This window comes from Columba livia, chromosome 6 (genome assembly GCF_036013475.1).
Source record: "Columba livia isolate bColLiv1 breed racing homer chromosome 6, bColLiv1.pat.W.v2, whole genome shotgun sequence".
Taxonomy (NCBI): domain Eukaryota; kingdom Metazoa; phylum Chordata; class Aves; order Columbiformes; family Columbidae; genus Columba; species Columba livia.
In genome coordinates, this window is record NC_088607.1 from 6,883,417 (window position 1) to 6,897,929 (window position 14,513).

At 45.0% G+C, this 14,513-nt stretch overlaps 1 long non-coding RNA gene across 1 annotated transcript in view; it reads right to left on the reverse strand.

The window, feature by feature from the left end:
* Positions 1-10,304: 10,304 nt before the first annotated feature.
* Positions 10,305-14,513, reverse strand: part of LOC110363086 (uncharacterized) — a 32,225-nt gene continuing 28,016 nt past the window's right edge. Inside the window, exon 5 of the long non-coding RNA XR_010473410.1 lies at positions 10,305-11,056. This is a non-coding gene — a long non-coding RNA (uncharacterized LOC110363086). The remainder of the gene's footprint in view (positions 11,057-14,513) is intronic.

Sequence of the window (14,513 nt, forward strand, 5' to 3'; positions counted from 1 at the left end):
TGAACAAGTATGTTGTACAAGATACCAGCAGTAGCCACATATCTGGGCTGCTTACTGAAATTTTCATGTGGCCAAGAGCCACACAACACATGTTTTGGGGAGAGAAGGCAACAGGAAACCCTGTAGGACACTTTGCAGTGGAGGGGAGAGGTATAACCCTGCGCTCTCCATGCTGTGTGGTGGGCTGGGTCTGGCTAGTGGCCAGCTGGACCTGAGCTGTGTGATGGGGTCACTTTGTGACCCCAGCCAGGAATTTGGTTAGCTTGGTAGGTGCTGTGTTTGCCATCTGACACAGCCCTGACCCAGGGAACGGTGCCAGGACTGCTCACAACCCACAGGTGCAAGCTGGCATCGTGGTGGTGAAGGGGAAAATAGACACAGGAAAAATCCCAGTGACTTGTTGTGAGGTTGTACCACTTTGGGTTCTGAGTGTCACATCACAAGGTGATCTATTGCTCTCATTTTCTAGCGTTTCATTGTGCTTCCATCTACCTTGGTGAGGTAATCAAACCACTCTGTGAGAATAAAATCTAGCAAGGCGCTGTGTGTATCCACATGTTTAGGCAAAGCAATTTTTAAAATTATTATTATTTTTTTGAACATATGACACTGATTATCTGCAGATACTTGATGTGCTTGTGATTTCAATCAGCATTTTGCTGTTTATTGATTTATAAACCCTTTAGAATGGTAGGATTAGTGCTAGCATTTTATTCTCAGTGGAGGTAAAATGGTATTTCATTATTAACATGTTAGAAGCTATTTCAAACTGACAGTTTGTTTTGAACCAGGGCAAGAGAAGTGACATTTATATTTGGAAGTGGAAGATTGACATAGAAATTATTCTGAAACATAATTACAGTGAAGGCAAATGCAGAACAAGATAGAAATTCCAGCTAGAGTTTCTGTGGGCTCCTCTTCCATCAGTAAGTAGCTCCCACTCTTTTCTCAGCTCAGTGTCATGAGACAGAGCAGTGGTCCCTGTAGGCATTTATAGTAGAGGCAGGATCAAGATTTTTATGCATTTAGGCAACTCAGTGCAGGGCTGCAAAGCAACTGCTTATTCTACAGCTTCTCCAGGAGCCAGGCTGACTTTGTGTAGCTCTGGGCTTGTTAATATAAGCTATTCCCATTTTTCCCAAGCTAAACATTTATCTTAGAACCATAGAATAGTTTGGGTTGGGAGGGACATTCAAAGCTCATCCAGTCCAATGCCCTGCAGTGAGCAGGGACATCTTCACCAGCTCAGGTTGCTCAGAGCTCCATCCAGCCTGGCCTGGGATGTCTCCAGGGATGAGGCATCCAACACCTCTCTGGGCAACTTACATTACGAAGGTGTCTTTTCTTGCCAGTGTCCACTCTCCAATACTATAAGACGACTTGAGAGTTGCTGGACTTTATAATCAGATTGTAGTACGGCTGTTTTTCCAAAGGATTTTGATTTTACTGACTCACTCTCCATCGCTGAGATCTACAGGAGTTTTTCCTTCATGAGCAGAGGCTGGGGCCATGCTGAAGTGCTGGGAGTTTCCATCTTGGCACTTGAGCTAATGAGACAGGGACACCCTGCACGTTTCATACAGGAATTACGTACAACCTATTAGGGATGGTATAAGGAATACATAGACCTAGAGAGCAGTGATTTGTCAACGTATTACATGATATCAGTTGCCAAACATGACCTTGTTTGTTGTTGTCTTCTCTGGAGTAGAATGAGGAAGAATACAAATTTGCCCCTATCATATTTTTTGTGTGTTGGGTGATTTTCACGGTTATTTCTCAGGGGTACATAAAATCTATTACAATTTAGTTTTTAATATTTAATATGCTGTAAGTAGATTAAATAAATAAAATGTAGATACTCAAAATTCTTTTACTTACGTGCATAGGCTTTTGTTTGTGTAAACTATGCCATGAGCATGCATTTCTGCTTGAACTTACTTGAAACTGCAGTATTATTAAATTCTTAGGACGAAATTCTAGCCTCACTGAAGTGAACTGGAGTACTGCCTCTCATTCCAGTGGGACTGAGATCCCAGATTTCTGCAGGGTACACTATTACTTTTTCCCTCCTGAGCTGCTGTGTTCTGGTGGCCGATCTCATTACACTGCACTGTTTCGTATTATTTTCTAATGAACGAAGTAAAATCTGAACGTATACATACATACTCCCTTTATAATGAAGGCAGGCAACAAAAAACAGTCATTAAATATAAATTTCCAGTTTTATCTGAATAACACAGAGAAGGCAGCTCAATGACTAGACATATGGAAAAAAGTGAATATATTTGAGACTAGAATTATTCAACTCCAGATAAAGTAGAGTTGAAGGGAGCAGTATGCAATTAGATACAATTATGAAAGATATACAGGAAATTAGAGCTGTTCATAGATATTTTTCCAATTAACATTTGTCTTTCATTGGAGGAAAACCTTTAACTGGAGATAACCACCAGAATTTTGCCTTGTCAAGCAAAATGCTGATTGGAGGGGGAAACAAAAAACCCTCCCTAAAGTGTTTTTGGAGGGTGAAAGATTCAAAGCCTGAAAACTGTTTCTTGTTTCAATGAGAAAAATCAAAATTTCCATGAATAAGTTCCTGGATGAAACAGTAGAACTTGTCTTTATCCTAACGATGACATCTGTTTGCAATAACACTCCATGCCAGTAAACGATGTTATTTTAACTAATCTGTTGGCGTGGTGATGAAAGTGACAGTAAAATGTTGATATGGAAGCTAATTTCTGTGTTTGGCCTTGAGATCCATCTTCACAGACACAGAGTGAGTGCAGAAACTATTTCTGGAAACCTCATAGCAATCCAGATTTAATTCTGACACTTCTCTGCCTTACTGAAATTCTAGGAAGACATCTGGCTGCGTTTTCTGCTTATGTTTGTGAAGAGCCATTCAAATTATTTGCATCAGCAGTGATTTTGGAGATAGAAATGCGATGAGGGGTTGCATATGAGGAGGAGGGGACCAAAAGATTGGGTTATGAAGACAAACAAAAAGGAATGGCAGCTCTTCAACGTATAATGTTATTACTGAAAGCTGGGAATAAGATGTCATTCTGAATGTGTTTCAGTGAACTTTTAACTTTGTTTAGTGCTTCTATGTTGTTCAGACCCATCATTTATATGGAATTATGCATACGTACGGCATGTGAGGAACGAGGGATGGCTCTGCCCGAGTCCCCGAGGAAGGCGTTTGCGGTCCCTGCCGTGGGTGCACTTCCAGCAGCCCTTTACAACACTAACTGACAGAAGCGTTTGTGAGTTATCAGTTAATTTAATACTATTTAGGGTGGCCACAGACAACTCATCATTTTTCGGAAGCAAGAAATGTTTTGTTTTGTTTTTTTTTAAGCAAAAATAGCTCTGTAGACTTTGCAGTCTTAATACGCCACTGTGTCACTGCCTTCCGCCAGAAGCTGAGCTTTCCAGTTACTCGCAGTTGCAGATTCCCTAAAAAAAAGAAAGCACAAAAATAACCCCACAAAAAACCTTTTAAAAAATAACAGTAAATAACAGTGCTCCTCATCTGCTGGGATAATCGCGTGTCAGCCTCCCGCCACAGCCGCCAGGCCGAGTGGATGCGGACGTGCCTGTCATGGCTGCTGGGCGGCCTGCAGGCCTGGATGCCTCTCGGCGCACGTGGCGATGCCGTGAGCCGTGGCTCTGGCACTGCTGAGGCACACATGGTGCAGGAGCCGGCGGCACCGCATGGCCGGCACTGCTGAGGCACACATGGCGTAGGAGCCGGCGGCCAGACGTGCAGGCCGGGGCCGCCTGTGCACCCGGCAGCCATGTGGGTGGAAGGCGGGCGAGTGGTGGAGCAAACCGGTTTGTGGCTGTTTCGTTTTGGAGACCGCCTTCTTTTTTTTATTTTTTTATGTTTTTCTGAGCATCCCAAACATGGGCCTTAATCATCAGCGCTTCTGAAGCACTCATCGTTCTTGTAGCCAGGCAAGGAGCCTTGTTATTACCCTTTGAGAGATACCACATTCCCTCATTTCCTATGGAAGGGGGCCTGCCAGCAGTATCAATAACGGCACCACTCAGTTTGTTTCAGATTAAAAATGTCCCTGGGCAAGATGTGTGTTTGTCTTCAGCAGAGTCTCAACGCAGTCATGGGAATAAACTCCTGCACTGGGCCACCGATGGTTATCTCCAGGGAATGCACTGGTGGTCACCTTTGCTGCACTGCTCTGCCTTTGCCACGATGAGAAAATACTCTGTGCTTATATTGAGAAGCCTTCTCAGGCTTCTTGTTGCAAAAATGGTGGCAGAAGATGTGACTGTCCTTCACCAACTGTTCTTCAGCAACTGCCCTGGACCTTCCTCTGTGTGGAGGTGGATTGCAGAGACTCTGGTGTGGTGGCTGCCCCTGGCTGGTCCAAGCCTGACTGGGTTGGCTCCTGTCTAATGCTGGAAGAGATGCTTGGAAGAAAGGGAAATGCAAAAGACTGTCTGCAAAGCCTTTGGTGAGCAACTACCCACACCCCAACCTGCTCTGAGCTACAACTCCCAGCAATGGAGCGTGCAGGAGGAGCTGAAAGGAAAAGCTGTGTTTTCAGCAAAATTTAAATTTGCCTCCTATATTTCAGAGAGTTACGAGCTGCACATACCATAACTATGTATATTCCTTAGAGGGATCCTAAAGACTACATGCCATGACTGTTTGCACAAGGAGACCAATGAGGTTGTTCATGTACCAAAAGGCCAGTCACTGAGGGTGAAGATAATACTGCATAGATGTGATATCGCAAGTTATATAATTTCATGGCCAAATCTCTGCAGCTGGATATCATCAAATCAAAATTAGAAACTCATTGGAAGCAAAGGACAGTCTTTGCACAGATTGCCTATAAATCTGCAATAACCAGTTCTCCCTGGGCGTAACATCAAAAACATTTTTTAGTGTCTCATTAGTAAGAAAATTTATTGCTCAACTATTGAACTATGTCGATTTTTGAAAACATTGTGTGAATAATTCCAGAAAGCATGTGTTTGATTTGTATTCATTTTGTGCCGCTGGATACAAAAAGTGGCTTTTCCCCTATGATGAAATGACACTAAATGTGAAATTAAAAGGTGAAGCATGTCTACAGTTTCAGAGCAAGGTAAATTTTTATACATATGCTAATGCCTTCCCTTTCCCATACGTCAAACTAATGTTAAGGAGTTCATACCCCAGCTGACCTTAAAAATATAATAAATGGAAGGCCCAATTATGGTTCTGTAGAGGGGAAAAGAACTCCTCCCAGCCCTTATTATTTTTCCTTTGTGCCGCAGTGTGTTTCCCAGCTGTGTCTGTTGGCCAGTTCTGTGGCTCAAATAGCCTGAAAAAAAGATTGAGAAACAGGGAAGAAGTTTAAATTAAACTTAGCATTGTCCACACAGGATGGATAGAAAGAGTTTACAAGTACCTGTTAGGTGTTGCAGATTTATTGGCAGCAATGTGCATAAGTTGGGTTAACACCGTTAAGTGCAGGCAGAGTGCTGTCTTTTCTCCTGTTTGAGCAATAGGGAGCGTGGAATAAATGACTTGAGGGAGACTGATGAGCATGGGCACAAGTATGCAAACGTTCTTTAAAGGCTTGGGCGCTGAAGCAGGTGGCCCTGCACCCAGACATCTCCCTCAGCTTCAGAAGGACATCTCAGATGAGCGAAGCACACAATGGCACCATCACTCTGCATCAGCCCACCCTTGCTGGACTTCCCTCTGCTGACGAATGCACGTCAGCATGCTTCTGAGATGAAGCAAAGCCTCTGAACATGAGGATTTGTGATGCTGTGCAGGTCCCCAGGGCACAGGGGCAGGCAGGGGTATCGTGAAGCTGTCTGGAGGTCCAGATCAGCGTTTGGAGCAAGCCCAGATTTGGAGCATCCAGGGGCTCGTTGGCATTCAGACTTGAGTTTAGCTGGTGAGCAATGACGAGGACAGACAAGTTGTGCAATTAAACCCTGCTGCCTCTGGAAGTGTAGTCAGTTGATTGCTTTTATCATGCTGTTAGCAGGGTTTCTTCAGTGCCTTTGCTTCCACCCTGCACTCTCCCTCCTTCCACAACATGCTCTGTAAATGCAAACTAACCACCACTTCTTGTATACAGGAATTTATACTGTGAGAAAAAGAAAGAGAAAAGAAGAAATCAAGTCAGAGGGGCCAGGTGTTCTGATCAAGGTTACTCACACCTCAGTGGCAGAGTCAGAAATAAACTCAGGCTGTAGAATCACAACATGATGCCCACCAGAGGACAGAAACTACAACTAAATGCTACTTCTGCTTCCAAGCCCTGCCCTGTAAATGCCTGTAGCAGAATCACTGGTGTGGATGAAGCAGCTGACAATTAGGAAGGACTGTGGGGAAAAGCTAAGCCCTTCCTAAAGAGTTGTTTGAGACCAATGACATGGATGTCCAGGCTCCACACCATTCCCGAGGTGTCTGCAGTCCAGGCAGGCTTCCTCCCACCTTTAGGCATTACCACCTTAAGCACAAGCAATCCCCACGCTGCAGACATTTCTCAGCCAAGACTTCCCACTGGGTGCTGTTGTTTTGAGTGAGGGGTGCCCTCCCCAGCTCCGGGGGACACAGGGAAGAGGGTGTCTCCTGGAGGAGGTGAGCTGCTGGCTCCAGGAAACTTCCCTGGAGCACCTCTCTGGCTTGCCTACAAAGGCCTTGGAGCTGGGCTCCAGAGGACACCAGCGGCACTCCCCCGCTTTCTTCCAGCTGTTTTAGGGAAGCTCTTTCCTGAGCATTCATGGGAAATGAGAAAATACAGACACAGCCCTGGCCTTCACTGGAATGAACGTGAGCCCCCCCCGCGACCCCGCTCTCCACACCAGGCCCCTTGAGCCCAGCTTTACGGGTTGGAAGGATCAAAGGGCTCCAACTACTCCCATATGCTAAATGGTCCTATATGTTGTGTATAATTACACACAAGCATCCCCACATCCATGTTCAGTCTCTATTGAAAATCTCTGGGCCACAGCCAGAGCCATTTTCCCCAGGCAGGAACATCTCCAGACGTCACGGCAGTGGCATCACATGCTCCCACACGCATGTCCCAGCAGCCTTGGGGACAGGACATGGCCCGGCCATGGCACAGGATCCCCTCTGTGGCTCCTGGTCCTGCCCTGCAGAGCTGGGGAGCGGGCAGCGGAGACCTTCCTTAGAACACCAGCTGGAGAAGTGCTTTTCAGCCACAGGGTGGCACCTGATGGATGCGCTCTTGGAAAGTTAACACTCCTCGGGTGAATTTGGAACTGGTCTTCTTAAAAATTAATTTCACTTTGCTAATATAACTAACTCCCCAAAGGGAATGTTTGCTTCTTATTAAGACCATACCAAAAAAAAAAAAAAAAAAAAGAAAAAGGAAAGGAAGAAAATCAGCCCTTCAGTCCCCTATTTTAGGCTGTTATAATCCTTTTTTTAAAACATGCCATGGATGCGCAGGTGCCCTCAGGGCTGGGCTCTCACCCCTCTCGGGTGTTGGAGGAGCACTGGTTGCAAAAGAAACATCAGTAGATGTGTTCTGCTTTTCAAGACTGAACTCACTCTGGAAGGCAATCCTGCCCTGCATCATGTCAGCAGAAACAGACCTTTCCACCCTCCTCTTCCCCTCTGACAGAAAAAAACCCACAAAAACCAGTCAGGCACTGGGGGTAACTGGGGATGGGGAAGATCTCTTGTGGTTTGAACCAGATGGGCTTTGGTGGGGTCAGGAGACCGGGCAGCGCAGGATCATGGCAGGGAGCAGGCAGCTCCTTCCAGCCCAGCTGCAACAACAGCACATTGGGGATCCAGGTGGAACAAGGCAGCTGTTTTCTGGCACCACTGTGGAGGGAAAGTGAGGGAGGAATGGATGGAAGAGAGGAGGGAAGGAGCCCTAAGTCTGAAATGCATTCAATTTTTCTCTTCCCCCCTGTGTTCAAATAGGAGGATTTGAAACAACCTGGAGATCAAGAGGGAAGCATCCCTTGGTGCCATAAATGATGCTGGACTAAGATGGAAGGGGCAGGAAATCCCAGTTCATATTTTACAGCCTTGTGATGGTCCCTGGACATGTGTGACAATGTAGGGTCTGCAGCTCAGCCTGGCCACCCATCTGGATTGCTCCTTGCTGTTTCCCAGGCCAGCACTTAGCAAACATTAGACTAAAGCTTATTTTTGCAAATCCGGGCAGGTCTGTCCTGTCACAGAAGGACACAGCCATCTTTCCAAACCTGCCAAGCTGCCATTCCTGATGATCCTTCTGGGCTGGAAACCGAGAAGATCCATCGCTAAAGGCGTGAGCACTCATCTCAATCTGACCTTATTTCAGACAGAGCTTTGTGGCTGTCACTGCTGGATGAACTTCTTGTTAACGTGCACCATTGCAAAAGTGGTGCTGGAGAGTCCTAGGGTCAGATGGTTTCTGAGATGAAGCTCAGAAGCTGACAGAAGGATTCATGTAAACGCCAGGCTGATATGACAGCCTCCTTTTCATAAACACAACCATTAAGAAACTTGCATGCTGGGTTTTTTGAACTAAAGAAATTCCTCCCCCCCATCCCTTCCAGCTGTTGTTACCTTGGGTCACCTCCTGCAGAAGCTGGTAGCAGATCTTGTTGGGGACTTTTCTTCAGTAAAATGTTTTCAAATGGAAAACGCACTGACGAAGGAAAGCCTGTGTTTTGCAGTGGTCTGCCCAGCTAAGAAGAAAAAGCAAACAGACTTTTCATCTGGAAGGTTCCTCTGGTTTTCAAAGGGTGACCCCAGGGTCTTGGCTACCTCAAGGACTGAGGTGTTCACCCATTTCTGTGAAGGGCTTTCTTCAGGTCACCTTGATTCCCTATAGGGGAGCCAGTGATGGATGTTTTCTTTCTTTGCTACCTACTTTCCCCTCTTGTCTGTTTGCCAGCGGCTGTGGTTTGGAGTGACAGTGCTGAATGGCGATGTTGATACCTGGTTTGCGTCCAAGCAGTGTTTCTTTCAAGTAATTAGTTTGAGAAGTAAAAAGCCTGTGTTGCTGTGCTTTTTCAGGCACTGGTGGGTCAGGTTACCTGCTGAGTTAGAGAGGTTACCTGTTTGGGGTTTTCTTTTCCCAATTCCAGACCTGTGATAGCCTGGGAAAAAAAAAAAGCCTTTATAGAGGAACCCTTTAAAAACAACCACTGGGACTCCCACCCTTCTCTGTTCAGGAGCCCAAGGGCAGACTTAATTAAAAGTTCCTTCAAAATATGCTCCCTACTGCTCCAAGCTACTGTGTTTGAAAAACTCTGGTGCTGTGCCAAAGTGGGAGCAGGCATATGGTAAAGCGACAGGTACAAAAGAGATTGCTGTTCCTCATGTTCCCTTCCCCTCTGATCCTTCTGCACTGAAGTCCCAATGTAACATTATTGAAAATAATAGCCTCACTTCTCCCCTGCCCATCTAACAAACAGATTATGGTTAATTGTTTGATTTTGGAGGCAGACTCCTCGGGCACAGGTTCCCACTCCCTGTTGAGATTCAGTCCTGAAGTCTCGGTAGCGTTTTCCTGGAAATAGCAGCCCGGTCACACCGTGTCTCTGGGGCAGTGTGGCCCAGGGAAGGCGGCCACGCTGCTGGCGCAGGGACGATCTGGCTGAGATAATCAAAGCCTCCTTGCTGCTGGGGTACATTGAGTTTTCTGAATGTATCTATATGCATTCACCTTTATTAAACACAGTTCTAAACACAGCTCTGCTGGGAGGGGCAGTGGCTGAGTGTATCTTGTGTTCTGGTAGCCTGAACTGATTGCTGCCATGTGGCACACAGCTACCCGAAACACAGCCTGGCTTCTCCCCTCTGCCTCTTCTGCTCACCTCTTCTTCTGCACTGAAACTCCCGTTGCTCATCACTTAGTGCTGTTGACTTTGTGCCTGGGTCAGCATCCTTTATCTCCTCCACTCTGTGCTTAATTCTGCTAACGGCATGTCCCAGGCACCACTGACCACAGCCTCCGTGGTAGCCAGCAATGAGAGCACATATTGGGTTGAGATACAACGATTTCAGTGAGAATGAGGGAATCATCCCTTTTCCAGCATATGATGGAAAGCTATTGACAGACATCGCAAGGCACCAGGAAGGGATAAACATAATTCCTCGAAGACTTAAGAGAGAGAAGGAGCACGAGTTGGAGCACATTAAGTTAATCTAACAGTTTGGCATGGAGTAGCTTCCCATTTTCAGAGTAAGTGGGAGCCTTTTTCTGTCAGTGTGCTGAGGATTTTATTTCTAGAGATTTATAGCCACAGGTTCTGGAGTGCTCTGTAATTACATGAGTTTACACTTGCAGGGACAAAGGCTGAGTAAATATTTTATTAGGCAATTTTTTATCTTATTGAAACTGAATACACATGTGATAATTTGCCTGGTGAATGGGGGAAGGATAGTGAAATAAATAAGATAGTTTACACAGAGCCTTGTTTGTGGGCTGCATGCAGAATCAGCACCACAGGCTGCATCACTCCCAGCGCAGGTACAGAGTGACACCCACAGCCAGCACGAGAGCCACGCGGACGGGGACACAGCTGGGGGTGAATGTGCCTGTCCCGCGGGATGGAAGGGACATGGAAAGCCTCTTGGTTCAGGGACATTGTTCTGAGACTGATTAATTTGTTTGGCCTGGTCTGTAACCGCCACCCAGGCCAACACAGGCTAAAAGCACCAGGAGCCCTTCTGTATGGATTGGTTGGTATTCAGCTGATTTTTGATCTTCACTTCACTTGTTTTGCTCAAATTAGTCCTTGTTAGTTAGTAGCAGTGAAGAGTGTCCAAGACCACTCACAGGACACGGAGCAGTGAGGGCTCCCGGGGGTGCTGCCGCTGCTGATAGGCAGCTCTCCATCGCTCTCTTCTGTCCATTATCATAGAAATAATAAACAACATAGGCCACATTTTTTAGGCAAGACCTCCTGTTGCTGCAAATTTTTCAAGGTTTCTCTGCCGTGGGCTCATCCAGCCAGTGAAGCAGATGCAAACCGAACTCGCGCAGGCAGTGCTGTGCAATCATCTGTGGCCTTGATTCACAAGTACAGCAGATTTATTTCACTGCAGAGAAGAAAATATGGAAAAACTTGAGGCTCACAGCCAAGAGAACACCAGCAAGGCTGCTCTGAAGTTTACTGTTGGTATTTACATGAATGTAGCACATGAACGGCTGACTTGGGAAGATGCCCATTGATTTTAAGGTGACCTTAAATGAAGATAGAACTTCCAACAGCTTGCTGATGCACAGGCAACAAACTGTTGGATGTGGCAGTTGTTATGTGAAACTCAGCTTTGAAGTTAAGATCTTGGTGAAGAAGCATCAGTATAACATATTTTTCGCAGCAAGAGATTTAAACATCTTCTTAGGCACATGTATAATTGATAAAAAGCAAAGCTTCCTATAGCATTTCAGAGATTCATATTATTATTCTATTCACAAACAACTGCAGCCTGTTATAAGTCCCACAGCACAAAATTTTCTAAGAATAGTCAGGGAACCTTAGAATTAATTTATAAAATTTGGTAATCATTTGCAACTTCATTAAATACTCAGATGCCTAATAATACACTGTTCTTATCTTGATTTTAAATTTTAATTGCATGAAGTTTGGTCCCTCAATAATTAACACATTGTATATCCACCTAATTCACTAATTGTCATTTCCTAGTTCTTAATGTTACTTTCTAATTCTGCCAATGATAAAGAATTTTATGTCAAAAGTCTAGAGTAAGTGACATTCTGCATGTACAATAATGACAAAACAGGTTAATTTACTGCAAAGTTGCTGAAAGACAGAGCTTTTTTAATTGCATATTTTTTACCTTCATTAAAAGGTAAGTGGCTCTTCAGTTATGTATTTGCCCATTTCTTACACATTAAAAAAGTGCTAATGAACCTGATCAAAATTAATTGAAAAGGTCCAAGATCTGCAAAGACATGCTAACATCAACAGACTTCTAACCGCTGCCGAAACGTGGACTTCAGCAGGGTTTAGCAGTAGATAGAAACACATTTTCTAGCTCTGTTATAAGGAACAATACAGGGAATGCAAAAATGATATAGGGAATGCAAAACCAGAAACACCTGGTTATGGATGCGGAAAATGCTGAGAGTCTGGACACTATTTCCTCTCACTCCTCCCTGCTGATAACTGTTCTTCCTGCCCTCCGTCCCCTGCGCTGGGCAGGCTGTGTTACAGCTGTATGGAGAAGAACAGGCGCTCGCATGAAAAACATGGGGGCAAACTCCAGACTGCCCCAGCCTGAGCGTTTGCTTAGCAGACAAGGTTGCGAGGTGTCAGAGAAAGGATGAATTTAAAGCAAGTTAAGGGAAATGCCCAGCAGAAGTGGGGATATATGAGAGGAGGAGTAAAAAAACCCCAAGTAGCACCCCAAAACTGAGGTGCCACAAGAATCAGAGGATCATTTCAGTTGGAAGAGACCCTCGGGATCATCAAGTCCAACCACAACCTAACCTAACTCTAGCACTAAACCACGTTCCTAAGAACCTTGTCTGAATGCCTTTTAAACCCCTCCAGGGATGGTGACTCCACCCTGGGCAGCCTGTTCCAATGCCCAACAGCCCTTTCCACGAAGAATTTTTTCATGATATCCAATCTAAACCTCCATGATATCCAATCTAAACCTCCCCTGGTGCAACTTGAGGTCATTTCCTCTCATCCCATCACTTGTTACCTGGGAGAAGAGACCAACCCCCTCCATGCTCCAAGCTCCTTTCAGGTAGTTCAGAGATCAGCTCCTGTTCCCCAGGCTGAACCCCCCAGGTCCCTCAGCCGCTCCCCATCACTCTTGTGCACCAGCTTCATCACCTCCTCTGCACTCTCTCTAGTATTTCAACATCCTTCTTATGATGAGAAGGGGGGAAAGATGCAGGAGAGGGATGGCTGCTCAGCTCTGGGGAGCTGCCGTCCCTGTTGACGCTCCCAAGGTGAACACTTTGGTTGGCTCCCAGGGGCTGTGCAGGAAGGCGCCGTTCAGAAACCTCTCTGGCTACCGGCACATTTTGTCTCTGCTATTTGTGTGTTTTCAACAGTCACAAACCCCACAGAGCCAGTACAAGGAGCTCATTCCTCCTCTTGTTATACTCACCAGCAGCAGAGTATCTGCCTCAGGTGGGGAGAAGGTATATTTACGTATTCGTAGCAAGAATAGAGAGTTGTCTTAGACAACAGTCTCTCTCAAAGTTAGTAGACCACTTTGTTACTTTAACTGCACCATTTACACTTGTCCCTTTTCTTCTCTGCTTCCCCACTATCCATTCCCATTATTCCAGGATATTCTAATCTTATTAGAACTATTTTCTTCATCTCTGTTAATAGCATACACCACTTATCTTGCTGCCACTACATAAATGTAAAAGAAGAGAGAAACATATGAGCTATTTTAATTTTTTTTGTTTTGATTTAATTTAAATTGTTGAATGAAAAAAATAGCTTCCTCTAGTAATTCTGCTGTAACTAACTCAGTTTGATATTGGTTCTATTAGGCTTCTAATAGCATGAAAGCTAAAAAATTAAATCGTTCCACTTCCACATTCATAATTATGTGCAATTAAAATCTTTACATACCCAAAAGTCTTATATGAAGCCCTGAACCCTTCAACTGTCACTCCTCATTATCTCCAAGTCTAACAATTTTACAGTGACACATTGTACACAATGAGATGTGCTAAAGAGGAAATATTATATTTTACTGATGTATGTGTTCTTTAATTTCTCTGAATTAGCTTTTTGATATGGATGCTAATTGTTTTCTTTGAAAGGAGTCGCCACAGATATGTGATTTCTCTATGCCTGTTGCGCTTCAAAAAAAATACAGTTAATTGCAGGAAACAGGAATTTTTCTCTTTTTTATATGTAAAAAAAATAATCAGCTGCATATCAAAGGAGTGAATCTTAATCCAACTTTCTGACTGTACATTAAAAAGAAACCTTCAGTGTTTGTGACCAGCACAGGGTATTTGGCGACTTTTGATGTTTCCCCTTTTCATTTATTCATGAGGAGAGATGAATAATTAAAACAGGACGTTTGGCAAAACCAGTGCGCGCACACACAAAAAAACATTTCCATATGAACTTTCAGCTTCAGCCTATAATAGTCTACGAGACACGTTACTGTAGGATTGTCCATATGGCAAATGCGCATGTAGCTCTGAAACCATAGGCCTGGTTGGGCCTTGGGATGTTGCCATCAGGGGCTGACAGCTCTTAGTGCTGCCCAAACGCAAATGCAGAGTGTGGGTGAGACCAGTGCTAAGACAGGCTGAATTTAGACCCAGTCCCGGGTGTGACGAAGGCCACCGATGGCGAGGAAGGCCAGCGTGTTCTCACAGAGCGAATGGCAGATCCTCTCTGGCTCTCCAGGGGAAGATGGAGCGAGTTACCGCATTCCCATGCGGTTATGTAGGAGAAAATGGAGCTGCAACACAGAAAAGTGCTTCTTGATAGAAGAGTAGGTTGCTCCATAGGCATTAGAGAGAAGGTCCTTGTGATGGAGA